Raw genomic sequence first — 14,764 nt, 5'->3', positions numbered from 1 at the left:
TTCTTTATCAGATTTAGGAATGGTAAAGACCTTTCCTCAATCTGTTAGTTGCCTTTTTGTCTTATTGACAGTGTCCTTTGCCTCACAGAAGCTTTGCAATTTTATGAGGCCCCATTTGATCTTACAGCACAAGCTATTGGTGTTCTGTCCAGGAATTTTTCCTGGTACACATATTTTCAAGGCTCTTCTGCACTTTCTCCTCTATAAGTTTCATTATCTCTGGTTTGAAGTGAAGATCCTTGATCCACTTGGACTTGAGCTTTGTACAAGGAGATAAGTATTGATTGATTCTCATTATTCTATATGATAACCTCCAGTTGAGCCAGCACCATTTGAAAATGCTGTCATTTTTTTTCCCCACTGGATGGTTTTAGCTCCTTTGTCAAAGATCAAGTGACCATAGGTGTATGGGTTCATTTCTGGGTCTTCAATTCTATTCCATCGATCTACCTGCCTGTCACTGTACCAATACCATGCAGTTTTTTATGATAATTGCTATGCAGTGCAGCTTGAGGTCAGGCATGGTGATTCCCCCTGAAGTTCTTTTATTGTTGAAAAGAGTTTTTGCTATCCAGTTTTTTGTTATTTCAGGTGAATTGCAAATTGGCCTTTCTAACTTGGTGAAGAATTGAGTTGGAAATTTGATGGGGATTGCATTGAATCTGGAGATTGCTTTTGGCAAGATCACCATTTTGACGATATTCATCCTGCCAATCCATGAGCATGGGAGATCTTTCCATTTTCTGAGATCTTCAATTTCTTTCTTCAGAGACTTAAAGTTTTTGTTGTTGTTGTTGTTTTTTTTTCCAAATTGCAAGAGGACTTTTATTTCAAGAGTGCTCTTGGGCCCACAGTCATACACCACACAGAGGTAGAGGACCATGGCATATCGAGTAGCTGGGTAAGGGGGTATTTAAATGAACTCAAGGGGGTGGGGAGGGTGTTGTTGGAAAATACCAAAAATACCAGTTAAGAGTCACGAGGAACTGGAAAGTCAATACAGTTTTCTATGAACCTCTAACAATAGCACATTTGCATAGCGGGTTCCAGCAATGGTCAGGATGACTTTCTTTGAATGAACACTCCCTGAACCCAGGAAGCAGGTGGGTGGAGGAATATTGCTATCTGTTTTATGATTAGCATACCTTGCAGCATTGAGTCACAAAGGTCACATTCTCAAGCCTGGGCCTAAAGGCCTAGAATTTTTTGTTTTTTATGTTTCACTTTTCATTCCCCACTTCTACTTGTTAGTAGTTTTAATCTTAGAACTAGACACTGTCTTCTCCCTGATGCACTTGATTCTTTAGGGCATGGTATTGTTGTCTCAAAACTAAAAGCTGCACTGCACTAATTCTTGCTCTCTAACACACATGAACCTATAATTAAAAGCAGAAGCAAACTCAAAAGGGGTCCCATAAGAGCAGAAATTAGGGTGGTCAAGAGTACAAGATAAGGGCCTTTCCACCGAGTCTCAAGGTTTTCTGCATGGTGGCATCTATTGTAGACCGAATCTCTAACTTGGAAGCAATGTGGGGCTTGCAGGTCTCCCTCTCTTGAGTGCAGCCCCCAATTCCTCAAAGAGATACTGCCCTAATTCCTATCTTTTATAGTCTGGTTTCTAGGATAAGAATTACATAGAATATTACCCAATTTCGGCGTATCTTTAGAGACCTATTTCCTTGGGTTGTCTCATGGTGCATGTTGTAGTTCTAAATTATTCCAACCCAGAGTTATCAGTTTTAAGCCAACTTTCTGTTACCAATGGTACAAATTTTTAATCATAATCAATAACTTATGAGCCAACAATCTATAACCAAGACATATAAAACATAAATATACCTTTAATACTATTCAGATACAAAAATGAAATGGCTGCAGATATTTGCTTATTTAACCAAACAAAATTCTTAATTTTTCTAGCTGTAATTTCAAGAGAGGAGCACCTTGTTACCTGATGAACCCAATAGTCATAGTCACAGAGATTATTCTAGGAGAAACAGCCATCAGTTTCCTTACCACAGACTTGAGAAGCTGCTGGTCCCTTTAAGAGCAGCGTTTACAATCAGCTCCTAGCAGGGCTTCTCCAGCCACATTAGACTCCTAACTACAGGTGCAGGGCTCCAAAGACCAATTGGTACTATCTATTTATTTTTTTCTTTTTCTCTTTCACCAAATTATCCCCAGATAGTCAGAGAGTACTGCTTTTCTCAAACTCGTTCTCTCATGTGTAAACTATCTCTAGTCAGGGCACAAAGCACCTATGAGAATTACTTTTGCTTCTCTAGATTTTCACATAGCTCTAAACACATACCCAGAAACACACAAAACAGAAACCAACAGATCCAGAAACACGTGACCCTTTCTCATCCTCCACAAGCAAGCACAAGAATTAGACGATTTTGGAGGGGAAAACTTCCACTTCAATAACAGAACTTTGTCCCTTTGACCGATCTCTGGAGACTACTAGGCATCCCTGGATCTCCCCACTTCCCAAGGCGTCCCCCAGGGTGCCAGCCTGTGGTCCTCCTAGCACATCTGCCGACCACAGTCCTCCACCTTACATAGCGAGACGACAGCTGCAAATACAAAGTGTACACATTTCAGAAAACCCCATTGTCTACAAACACCTTTGTCCGCTTCCACCGGGCAATCAAAACCAGAAAAACCAAACTCAGGCTGATCAGAATAAACTCAGACGGATCAGAATCCAAAACTCAGGCTGATCAGTATCTAAACTCAGGTGGATCCAAACTCAAGCTGCACTGTGCTTCAGAAACAAAGGACGAGATACAGAAAAACAAACCAATACAACAAGTGCAGGTTCATTTCAGAAAACAGAAATCAGACACTCAGAATAGAGACACTGGCTGGTAAGCACACATTACAGAGGGGATCCCCATACCTCCAAGTAGGTTCTCGGGTGCGCAATTCCCAGCCAACACACTAAATGAAAGACCCACAAAACTCCCCCACATTCTGACTCAGGAGAGGCGACACCCCAAAGCACTCACAAGAAACAGTCTTGATGCAAATTGCAAGAGGACTTTTATTTCAAGATTGGTCTCAGACCCACAGTCATACACCATGCAGGTGTAGAGTACCATGGCTCGAGACTTAAAGTTCTTATCATACAGATCTTTCACTTAGATAGAGTCACACCAAGGTATTTTATATTATTTGTGACTACTGTGAAGGGTGTTGTTTTCTTAATTATTTTTTCTTGGCCTGTTTATCCTTTGTGTAGAAGAAGGCCTCTGATTTCTTTGAGTTAATTTTATATCCAGCTACATTGCTGAAGTTGCTTATCAGGTTTAGGAGTTCTCTGGTGGAATTTTGGGGGTCACTTAAGTATACTATCATATCATCTGCAAATAATAATATTTTGACTTCTTCTTTTCCAAATTTTATCTCTTTGATCTGCTTATGTTGTTTAGTTGCTCTAGCTAAGACTTCAAGTCCTATATTGAATTTGTAGGGAGAAAGTGGGCAGCCTTGTTTAGTCCTTGATTTTAGTGAGATTACTTCAAGTTTCTCTCCATTTAGTTTGATGTTGGCTACTGCTTTGCTGTATATTGCTTTTACTATGTTTAGGTATGGGCCTTAAATTCCTGATCTTTCCAAGACTTTTATTATGAAGGGGTGTTGGATTTTTGTCAAATGCTTTCTCAGCATCTAATGAGATGATCATATGGGTTTGTTTTTTAGTTTGTTTATATAGTGGATTATGGTGATGAATTTCCATATGTTGAACCATCTCTGCATCCCTGGAATGAAACTTACTTGATCATGATGGATGATTATTTTGGTGTGTTCTAGGATTTGATTTGCAAGAATTTTATTGAGCATTTTTGCATTGATACATAAGGGAAATTGGTCTGAAGTTCTCTTTCTTTGTTGGATCTTTGTGTGGTTTAAATATCAGAGTAATTGTGGCTTCATAGAAGGAATTGGGTAGAATACCTTCTGTTTCTATTTTGTGGAATAGTTTGAGGAGTATTGGTATTAGGTCTGTGAAGGGTTGATAGAACTCTGCACTAAACCCATCTGGTTCTAGGCTTTTCTTGGTTGGGAGACCATTAATGACTCCTTCTATTTCTTTAGGGGATATGTAACTGCTTAGATCATTAATCTCATCCTGACTTAACTTTGTATCTGGCATCTGTCTAGAAAATTATGTAGTTCATCTAGGTTTTCCAGTTTTGTTGAATATAGTCTTTTGTAGTAGGATCTGATGAATTTTTGGATTTCCTCAGGTTCTGTTGTTATGGCTCTATTTTCATTTCTGATTTTGTTAATTAGGATACTGTCCCTGTGCCCTCTAGTTAGTCTGGCTAAGTGTTTGTCTAACTTGTTGATTTTCTCAAAGAACCAGCTACTGATTTGGCTGATTCTTTGTATAAAGTTATTCTTTTTTCTACTTGGTTGAATTCAGCCCTGAGTTTATTTCCTGGTGTCTACTCTTGGGTGAATTTGCTTCTTTTTGTTTTAGAGCTTTCAGATGTGATGTAGTGTATGCTTTCTCCAGTTTCTTTCAGGAGGCACTCAGAGCTTTGAGTTTTCCTCTTTGGGCTGCTTTCATTGTATCCTATAAGCTTGGGTATGTTGTAGCTTCATTTTCATTAAACTCTAAAAAGTCTTTAATTTCTTTCTTTATTTCTTCCTCGACCAAGGTATCATTGAGTAGAGTGTTTTTCAACTTCCACGTGTATATGGGATTTCTATTATTTATGTAGTTATTGAAGGTCAGTCTTAATCTGTGGTGATTTGATAGGATACATGGGATTATTTCAATCTAATTATATATGTTGAGGCCTGTTTTATCACCACTTATATGGTCGATTTTGGAGGGGGTACCATGAGGTGCTGAGAAGAAGGTATATCCTTTTGTTTTAGGATAAAATGTTCTGTAGATATCTATTAAGTCCATTTGTTTCATAACTTCTGTTAGTTTCAATGTGCCTCTGTTTAGTTTCTGTTCCCAGGATCTGTCCATTGCTGAGATTGGGGTTGAAATCTCCCACTATTATTGTGTGAAGTCCAATATGTGCTTTGAGCTTTACTAAAGTTTCTTTTATGAATGTGGATGCCCTTGCATTTTGATCATAGATGTTCAGAATTAAGATTTTTATTTTTGGTAGATTTCACCTTCGATGAGTATGAAGTGCCCCTTTTTGTCTTTTTTCATAAGTTTTGGTTGAAAGTCAATTTTATTTGATATAAGAATGACTACTTCAGCTCGTTTCTTGGCAACATTTGGTTGGAAAATTGATTTCCAGCCTTTTACAGATGTAGTGTCTGTCTTTGTCACTGAGGTGAGTTTCCTATATGCAGCAAAATGTTGGGTCCTGTTTATGTAGACAGTCTGTTAGTCTCTGTCATTTTATTGGGGAATTGTGTCCATTGATATTATGAGATATTAAGGAAAAGTAATTGTAGCTTCCTGTTATTTTTGTTGTTAGAGTTGCGATTCTGTTCATGTGGCTATCTCCTCTTAGGCTTGTTGAAAGATTACTTTTTTGCTTTTTCTAGGGCATAGTTACCTTCTTGTGTTATAATTTTCCATTTATTATTCTTTGAATGGCTGGATTCATGGAAAGATATTGTTTTGTCATGGAATATTTGGTTTCTCCATCTATGGTAATTGAGAGTTTTGTGGGATATAGTAGCCGGGGCTGGCATTTGTGTTCTCTTAGGATCTGTATGACATTTGTGGAGGATCTTCTTTCTTTCATAGTCTGTGATGAGAAGTCTGGTATAATTCTGAGCTGCCTTTATATGTTACTTGGCCATTTTCCCTTACTGCTTTTAATATTCTTTCTTTGTTTTGCGCATTTGGTGCTTTGATTATTATATGACAGGAGGAACTTCTTTTCTGGTCCAGTCTATTTGGAGTTCTGTAGGCTTTTTGCATATTCATGTGCATCTTTTTCTTTAGGTTAGGGAAGTTTTCTTCTATAATTTTGCTGAAGATATTTACTGGCCCTTTAAGTTAGAAATCTTCCTTCTNATCTATACCTATTATCCTTAGGTTTGGTCTTCTTATTGTATCCTGGATTTCCTGGATGTTTTTGGTTACTATCTTTTTGCATTTTGCATTTTCTTTGATTATTGTGTCTATGTTTTCTATGGCCTGACCTGAGATCCTCTGTTCTATCTTGTGGTTCTATATCTTTTGGTGATGCTTGCATCTATGGCTCTTGACTTCTTTCCTAGGATTTCTATCTCCAGAAGTTGTCTCCCTTTGTGATTTCTTTATTTTTTTCTATATTAATTTTTGAATCCTGGATTGTTTTGTTCAGCTCCTTCTCCTGTTTGGTTGTATTTCCCTGTCATTTTTTAAGGGATTTTTTTGTTTCCTCTTTAAGTGCTTCTACCTGTTTAGCTGTATTCTTTGTTAATTCTTTAAGGGATTTTTGTCTTCCCCCTTTAAGAGTTTCTATCTGTTCAGCTGTGTTCTCCTGTATTTCTGTAATGGATTTATTTATGTCCTTCTTAAATTCCTATACCAGTATCAATAGATATGATTTTAAATTTGAAACATGCTTTTCTTATGTTTTGGGGTATCCAGGACTCGCTGTGGTGGGAGTACTGCATACTGATGATTCTTGGTAGTATTGGTTTCTGTTGGTAAGATTCTTATTTTTGGCTTTTGCCATTTTGTAATCTCTAATGTTAGATGTTCTTAATGTCTCCGGCTGGACCTTGTTCCTCCTGTGTGTCTGTAAGTCTGTGTCAGCACTCCTGGGAGACCAGCTCTTTCCTGGCCAGACCAGTGTACACAGCACTGCAATACAGCCCACCTCATGGGTACAGATAGAGGGAGATAGGATCCAGTCCACCTGCTCTGCTGCTTCTACAGACTGTGCACTCCTGAGTATATAAATTTTCTTTGATACATAGAACCTAAGTAAATTTTAAGCAACTACAAATGTGGATTTACTTCAAAAATATGTCTTCTAACCACCTAAGAGAGAAACGTTTTTCCTTACAGAATAAGAATATCTGTTCCAGTATTGTTTGAACCCATTGTGTCTAGCAATTCACTTGCAGAATTGCCTAGTGGCTCAAAGAGGTTGTGGTGGTTTGATTGAGAATGGCCCTCATAGGCTCATAGATTGAATGCTTGAAGAGACACTGTGACCAAGACAACAATTATTTAAAACAAAACAAAACAAAACAAAACAAAAAAAACATTTAATTTAGATTTAGTCTATTTTCTTCATGGCAGGGAGCATGGTGGGCTACATGATGCTGGAGCAGTAGCTGAGTGCTGCAGTCTTCTCTCTAGGTCAAGAAAGAGAGCCTGCACCCTACATGAGCTTCTAAAACTTCAAAGCCCATCCCAAGTGACACATCTCCTCCAACAAGGCCACATCTCCTAATCCTTCTAATCCTTTCCAATGGTGCCATATTTGGTAACTAAGTATTGAGATCTATGGGGACTATTCTCATTCAAGACACCAAGCACACAGATGTTTCCAAAGATAAAGTAGACTGACAGGAGTGATGAGTTTCATCTTGTAAAGTGGCCAGACCAAGGGTAGTGGAGCACACAGGTGAGGTAAAGAATGATTGTTTCCACCAGGGAATAGCTATTTTCATTGAAAAATGATTCAACCAGAGGGAATTCAGTGGAAGGAATAAGTTAAAAAGCCCACTCAGAAGGTGGTAGAGGGACAAATAAAAAGGCTTTCCAGTGGAGAGTGTAACAAATTGCTGTGACAAAGTACCATGACCAAGGCAACTTATAGAAATATTCGTTTATTGGGGTTAATAGATTCACAGAGTCCATGATTATTGTGGTAATTGAGTGACTATGCTATGGGTTAAGGAGGCATGGGAGTTGAGCAGTAGCTGAGTAATATATCTTGATCCATAGCACAAGCAGAAAACAGTGAAGGTTAATTGGGATGGTATGGGCTTTGAAACCTCAAAGCATGCCCTAAATGACATACCTACTTCAAGAAATCCATACCTCTTTACAAGTTGTGAGTATCTACCAGAGGAGACTACATGGACATGAATTTGAGCCAAAAGAAAGTTGTTTTTAGCCATGCGGTGACTACACTGGATGTTTGGGACGCAGATACATTTCTTTGCTTTTCTCAATGTAAGTTTTAAGCATAATAATTGCATGCTAGGTTGAAACAACTCAGTTAGCAAGAACAGTTAGCCAGAAGCAGAACTACAGGAGTCAAAGAGCAAAGTTAGTTCATCTAGGGACTTTCCCAGACTTATGGATTTAGAGGGATTAGGTCTTTGTTCTTGTTTTGAGAGGTGTTTCCTAAATGCTAGTTTTTAAGGCCTGGATGGTACTTCTATTACAGAGGGAACTTCTTATACTTGCCAGAGATGTAAATAAAGACATGGAGGCTTATTAATATTTTTAATTATACCAGACTTCTTACCAGAGACTATGAAAGTGAGAAGAGCCTGGACAGATGTTATATAGACCCTAAGAGAACACAAATTCAAGCCCAGGTTACTATACCCAGCAAAACTCTCAATTCCATAGATGGAGAAACCAAGGTATTCCATGACAAAACCAAATTCACCCAATATCTTTCCACAAAACCAGCCCTTCAAAGGATGATAAAGGGAAAACTACAACACAAGGCCACAAGTTACACCCTAGAAAAAGCAAGAAAGTAATCTTCCAATAAACCTATAAGAAGATAGTCACAAGATTAGAATCCCTACTCTAACAACAAAAATAATAAGTAACAATTACTTTTCTTTAATATCTCTTAATATCAATGGACTCAATTCCCAAATAAAAAGACATAGACTAACAGACTGGCTACATAAACAGGATTCAACATTTTGCTGCTTACAGGAAACCCATCTCAGGGACAAAGACAGACACTACCTCAGAGTAAAAGGCTGGAAAACAATTTTCCAAGCAAATGGTCCAAAGAAACAAGCTCGAGTAGCCATTCTAATATCGAATAAAATCGACTTCCAACCCAAAGTTATCAAAAAAGACAAGGAGGAGCACTTAATACTCATCAAAGATAGAATCTTCCAGGATGAACTCTCAATTCTGAATATCTATGCTCCAAATGCAAGGGCAGCCACATTCATTAAGGAAACTATAGTAAAGTTCAAAGCACATATTGCACCTCACAGAATAATCGTGGGAGACTTCAAAACTCCACTCTTATCAATGAGCAGTTCCTGGAAAGAAAAACTAAACAGAGACACATTGAAACTAACACAAGTTATGAAACAAATGGATTTAACAGGTAACTATAGAACATTTTATCCTAAAACAAAAGGATATAACTTCTTCTCAGCACCTCATAGTACCTCCTCCAAAATTGACCGTATAAGTGGTCACAAAACAGGAGGATCAACAATATGAACTAACCAGTACCCCCCAGAACTTGTGTCTCTAGTTGGATATGTAACAGAGGATGGCCTAGTCGGCCATCAATGGGAGGAGAGGCCTTTGGTCTCGTGAAGAGTATATGCCCCAGTACAGCGGAATGCCAGGGCCAGGAGGCAGGAGTGTGTGGGTTGGGGATCAGGGCAGGGTGAGTTTATAGGGGCTTTCGGAATAGCATTTGAAGTATAAATGAAAAAAAATCTAATTAAAAATAAAGAAATCAGCTAACAGAAATATATATATATATATATATATATATATATATATATATATATATATATATATTATACACACACACACACACACACACACACACTCAAACAGCTCAATGAAATTAAGGAGAAAAACTTTAGGAGAATAAATGCCTGAATAATGCCCAAGAAAACACAAACATATAGCTGATGGAAATGATGAAGACAACCCAGGACTTGAGAGTGGAATGTCTCCTGGCTGGGCTTGATAGAACCTAGTGGGGACACCCCCACTCAATTCCAGATTCGGCGTGCACCCAAAAAATCACGAAGGACCATCTTGATGTAATTACATGAGAATGTTTAATGACGGAGCTCCAGACCAACATGTATCCCACACAGGAGATAACGAATGTCCACCACGAGGCTCTAAAGCTAGGGGTTTTTATGGGGTAAGGGGCTTAGGGGTATGCAAGTCAGCACAGTGACACACTATTGGCTAATTCAAACATCAGCAGAAAAATTACATGTATGTGCAGGGTGTCAGAATTCTGTGAGTTGTTGACTCATTTCAGATAGCCCTGTTATGTCTTCACATTTTTATTTATCTTTAAAGTTAAGCTGTTCCTAGGATTGTTTTAACTACGGGGCCTTCCCCGGTTTGCTTTTCTTTTTTCTCAGCCCCAGGCAGCCTCTTGGCTCACAAACAACCAGCAATTTCTGAGTACTTTATATGACTTACAGGTCTTGAAATTTCATCTTTCTTTCATTCCCCTCTTCTTCTACTAAGTAATTCTAATCTTAGAATTTTAGAAGTCTATATCTCTATGTGGAGAATAGAAATCATACTCTTTTTCTATCTTAACTACAGGTTGGTATTGATGCTGGAGGACCATAAGCTATACTGTATCTTTAACATGGGAACAAAAACAGAATAAAAAGGGATAGTAAACAGAACTAGGCAGCGACCCTTATAGCGAGACTTGAGGGTCTGGGCATGATGTAGGTACACGTAGATCAGATCTCTGGCTGGAACTGGTGAGATGTCTTTGGCGTACCCGGCTCGTTTGCTGTAGCCAGTTGTGACCAGACTTCTTTCTGCACCACCTGCAAGGCTTTTAACATAGCATACAGATTATTATTATAACAACATATAGGTCTAAACACATCATTTTAGACAGTTATGGGCATTGGAGCCCCATAAAGGATCTCAAAAAGAGTAAGGCTGAATCAAGAGGGAGTATTTCTAGTTCCAAATAGGGCATGGGGAAGGAACACCAAGTCTGTGCCAGTATCCATGGTTAATTTTGTCAAGGTCTGTTTTAGAGTTCTATTTATTCTTTCTATCTATCCTGAGCTCTGAGGTCTGTACACACAATGTAATTTTCATTTGACCTCTAAATACTTGGCCACACCCTGACTTACCTGGGCAACAAAGGCTGGGCCATTATCTGACCCTATTGCTTTTGACACTCTGAACCTTGGAAATTTTTTCTTTAATAATCTTCTTGATGACTATCTGAGCAGTCTCATTTTTACAGGGAAAAGCTTCTGTCCATCTTGAGAATTTCATGAAAACCAGAAGGTATTCATACACATATTTTTCTCAGTAAAGTCTATTTCTCAGTAGATATCAGTTCTGTCTTCCCATGGGAGGACTAGTTTTCTTCCTTCAGTTTCTACTATTCTATACAGGGTTTCTTTTACCAGTTTAATTTGTCTATAACTTGATAGTCTTCAGACTGTCAGGATCATTGCTCTTTGGGATGCCTGTTTGGCAGTTAGATCTGCCATCTGATTTCTTTTAGCCACAGCATCTTAGGTCTTTCTCTGCAGACGTCAACAGCCCTCTTTGTCTCTATATTGCTCCGTACAGTGGCAAAAGCATACCTGCTGTCAGTGTAGACTTCTCTTTTGCCATTTATAGAGCTTGTATCAAAGCCACAAGTTTAGCTTTCTGCCTACCACTGCACTGCTGTCCCCGCCTTCTGCTTACCTTCAACAGTGAGGCTACTGCCATCCGTATACCAGCTCAAAAACTCAGGCCAAGGCTGATCTGATCCTTCAGATCATTTCGAGTATCAGTTTTTTCTGCCAGAATGTCAGCACAGTGGTGAGTAGGTGAAGTCTCAAACCATAGGTTAGTGAAGGTCACTCGTTCAGTCAACAAAAAAGCTCTGATAATGTGTCCATTGGTCAGGAGAACAGTTGGATAATGTTTTCAAGAGCGTTAGTCAGGGGGGCTGAACCACACTTTNTAGGGCATGTGCCAAGTTTTGTCTCAGATTCAATTTATCTGTGCTCTTGACCAGAAGCCACTATGTGCAGACAAGCAGGCCATCTTACAGCCACCAGATCTAATTTTTTTTACAAGTATGCCACAGGTCTTTTCCAGGGTCCCAATCTCTGAGTAAGAACCTCTTTGGCAATACNTTTGTTCTCAGTCACATTTAGGAGTCCCAAAGCTGGGGATGATATTAGGGCAGTCTTAATAGCATGAAAGGCCATCCAAGGTTGTTCTTTATTTCTCTATACGAAGGGCTGTTTATCTCTTTAATTTAGCAAAACCTAAAATCCACAATCTGCAAAAGCCCACAGTGCCCAGGAACTTTTCTAACCTGTTTTGCACTGGTTGGTGGAGGAATATGAAACATAGTCTCTTTTCTAGCTGCTTTGACAGGTAGGCCACCGGCCTCTTCTAAGGACTCAGCTTCTGAGTTAGCACCCCTTTTGTTATCTCTTTACTTTTAGCCATGAACAGGTGAAGGGTTTGGTCATGAGGGGGGCTCCTCTTCTTTTTGTTGGGGCAGTCTCTCACCCAGTGCCCATTTTCTTTACAGTAAACACATTGATCTTTAGCCAAAATCTTTCTTTTGTTGCCAGGTACTATCTAAGTTCTCTAGTTTTCCTGAATCTTGTGGCCATCATTTCATTTCTCTTGTCTTTTATCTCTTTTTAATTTCCCAGCTCTTCCTATTTCTTACAGATCATTTCTAAGTGCTAGCATTATTAGCATGTGCCACTTTTCTAGGTTCTAGTCTTTGTTATTTACCTCTCTTTGCTGCTGTTTTCTAACTGTAATGGAGATCTCATATAATGTTCTCCCTCTCTCTATATATATCTTTTGTTCCTCCTCCTTGTCTTTGCTTCCTTTGGATGTTATCTAATTATCACATATATATTCTGTCACTTATCTTCTCTTAAAGTTCACCTCTACCCTGGTTTATCTTTCTTTCCCACTGCACATCTCTGATTCTGACTCTGGTCTCTGTCTTTGTCAGCCTCATTTTACTGGTTCCTCTCCTAAATATTTCTCATTCAGAGTATCTCTCTCATCTCAGACCTCTCTAATCTCCTTCATCTCTATTTTTTACTTCTCGCTGTTAACCTCTTTATTTGCCACTGTCATCCATCTCTCCTGAGTCTGCTGAAGATTTGCTCTTAGCTCATTTCTTTGCAGACCTCTATTCTTCCTTCGTTTCTCTTCCTCTGCACTTTCTTTTCGACTTATGCTAACTTTCTTATCGACTTACCCTGTCCTTCTCTTAACTTCTGTAACTTCTTATTACCTCGGTCAGATTTTTGGGGCACTTTCTAGTCCCACAGAGATGAGACCCCCATCAGAGCCTGGCAGTTAGACTTGCAGGTGCTCCTTACCTTGGACAGAAGCCCCAAGTAGGCAGATGCCTCCCTCATTGGAGCTTGGAACAGACTCACTGCCAGCAGCTCAGGGCAGAGCTGCCTGAGAAGAGAAAACACATGGGGCAGAGAAGGGAGTGCAGCTTCACAGCTGCTGCACCGGACCACTGATATCTCAAAATGAAAGCACTTTTTCTGTTAACAAGAGACAGGATGCAGGGAACAGGGGAATGAGAAGCAGCCAGGGAACCCGCAGCACTCTTGGCCGGCCACTCCCACAGCCTCCTCTTCTTTTCTCTTCAGCAGCCACAACATCCAGTGCCACTGACTTCTCAGGGACCACCCCTCTTTTGCTCCGGGTTTCCCGAGCTCAATTCTCCCTAGACTCCAGGTACATGGGCAGGACCATTGTGACCCACTGGCTGCTCCCTGGAGTTAGAGTGGGAGGCAGGGCAGCTGAGGATCTGAAAGGAAGTGGTCAGCATAGGGATCTGACAGGATTCTTAGGCTTATTCCAGAGGGCATAACTCAAAAACTGTCATTAGTCGTTAGTCCAAGTCCGAACACAAAGAGACACACAACACACACACAGAAACCATTTTCAGGCAAACACCATAGAATCACAGTACCACAGAAATGACAACCACAAGCAAGACCAATACAGGGCATCTTACACGTGATTTCCAGAGAAGCTCACTGTCTCTACGACCAACCTAAATGGATCTCTCTCCATGGGAAGGCCCCCTGAACCTGAGACCAGCCTAAAACCAAACCAAGATAATCAGTCAACTCCTTGGGACCAAAACCAGACTTGAAACCAGACAAACCAAAAACAAAACAGAATCAGAAGGTGGTCCAATGGAGGACACACAAGTGAACAAAACAGACAGACTCACAGACAGACAGACAGGCAGGGAGGGATTCCACTTTACCTCCGATGTACAGTGTCTGTGTTCCATGACGAAAACCACAAACAAAAACAAGATAGCAACAGAGAAAAAACACCAGTATATCTAAGCACACTTGTCTGCTCCTGGACTTGTATAACCAGCTAAAAGCTACTTCCTGACGGTGGGGGGTGGGGGGTCAGATTTCACATCGACTCCCTTCCTGACAGGGTGGGATTCCACGTCGACTCCTGCTCTGGCAGAGAGAGGACCTAATCTCCCTCACTCTACCAGAGGACAGCCAGTCATTTCTGACTGTCCCTCACCCTGGGCACTTCCTCCAGGGTCACCCTTGGAATGTCTTCCAAGGTCGCAGCCTGTGGGGCTTTAGACTGTCATCCTCCCACAGCGACTAGGTCCTTACGGTCCACAGTAGCAGCTGCCAGAATACAGAATACCAGAACTGGGAACCCAGACACAAGGTGGGACTCAAACCCACAATCTCAGAACTGAAAAACCAAGACACAAATTCAGCGGTGCCACACTTAGACACTTAGACAACAGACAACATACAAGACTCACACAAACAAACATACCTCCAAGGGGTCCTTCGGGATTCCTGGTGTCACGCAGATCTTGGTGGGACCTCCAAATGATAG

The sequence above is a fragment of the Mus caroli genome, chromosome 1 (assembly GCF_900094665.2).
Source record: "Mus caroli chromosome 1, CAROLI_EIJ_v1.1, whole genome shotgun sequence".
Taxonomy (NCBI): Eukaryota; Metazoa; Chordata; class Mammalia; order Rodentia; family Muridae; genus Mus; species Mus caroli.
The sequence above is the reverse complement of the archived record's forward strand: the minus strand, read 5'-3'. Positions refer to the sequence as shown.